Genomic DNA, 1,354 nt, shown 5'->3' with positions numbered 1-1,354 from the left:
ACTCTTTTGGATGCACTATAAATAAGTGTTTCCACTATGGAAAAGAATGTTATGAGCGCAGTACATATGACTGGCAATAGGTTTGCTGAAGACATCTTCCAAAGGGTAAAAGCTTAGAAAACAACCTGGAGGCTGGAATTTAGTTCTTTAAATAAAGTCCCTTGTAAAAAAAACAAAAAACAAAAAACAAAATGAAACAAAATGAAGAAAATAAAAGGAAAGAAGGCGAGGTCCGCGAGATGATTTATTGCAGTAACACGTCCTGGTCCTCGGTCTCCTTCTCGGGCGCCTCCGGGCTCTGAGGCTCTTGGCTGCCTTTCTTCTCCTCTTTCTCCTTGTCCTTCCCCTCCTTCACCATCAGCTCCGAGAGCTTTTCCACCACTTTTTCAGTGCTCTCTTTGCCTTCTCCTTTCTTGTCTCTCTCTCTTCTATCTCATGCCTGCATTCTTCAAATTTTGCCTTAAACTTCTGGGCATTTTCTGCGTTGAGGAACCGAATGGCCAGCAGCTCCGGCTTGGGGCTTTCCTCTGCAAAGTCTGCGTGTGTGTTCCAGACCCAGGCCCTGTCGCTGCCTGCATTGGGCTTCAGTTCCATCAGGGGCGTTATATAGTGATTGGCACAGATCTTCAGAGTTTTGTCCCTTCTCATGAGAAGGCAAATCGTGCCTTTGTCCTTGTGTTTCAGCAGCTTCACGTCACCGGTCCCTCGCTCTTTCCATTCTGGAAGGTCATTCTCAGACGCAAATCGGAACAACTTGGCTCCCATCTTAAAGAGCTCTTCTTCATCTTCCTCCAGGGTCTTAATTTCCTGCTCCAGAAGAGACACTATCGGTTCAAACTGTGGATCATGGTTTGAGTCATCCACGTTCTCAGTGGACGTGTCGTGTTCCTCATGAGCTTCCTTGGCGGCTGCCATCGGGGCAGGGGAGCGGGCCGATGTGTCGGCGGCGGCTGGTCCCGGCGGCGGCGGCGGCGGTCGGTACGCGCCCCCGCCCCCTCTTTCTTTCTTTTTTAACAAAGATTTAACTTTATTTTTTTCAATTACATGCAAAGATAGTTTCATTATTCATCCTTTTTTAGGTTTTTGAGTTATACATTCTTCTACCACTCTCCCTTCCCCTTCCCCACAGCATCAACCAAATTGATACAGGTTATACAAGTACAATTGTGTTTAATATTCTTCTTGTATATAATATCTCTTAGTTGTGCTCATTTTACTCAGCATCAGTTCATGCAAATCTTTCTAGTATTTTCTAAAAATATAGCTTGCAATGATTTCTTATAGAAAAATATTACACCATCATATTCATATATCATAACTTCTTCAAGTATTCCCTTGATGGACATGTCTTCAG

At 44.4% G+C, this 1,354-nt stretch overlaps 1 pseudogene; it reads right to left on the bottom strand.

The window, feature by feature from the left end:
• Positions 1-230: 230 nt before the first annotated feature.
• On the bottom strand, positions 231-969 carry LOC141489686 (ran-specific GTPase-activating protein pseudogene; annotated as a pseudogene).
• Positions 970-1,354: the final 385 nt, after the last annotated feature.

The sequence above is a fragment of the Macrotis lagotis genome, chromosome 5 (assembly GCF_037893015.1).
Source record: "Macrotis lagotis isolate mMagLag1 chromosome 5, bilby.v1.9.chrom.fasta, whole genome shotgun sequence".
NCBI lineage: Eukaryota > Metazoa > Chordata > Mammalia > Peramelemorphia > Peramelidae > Macrotis > Macrotis lagotis.
Note: the sequence above shows the minus strand (reverse complement) of the source record. Positions and strands in the feature narration are given on the sequence as shown.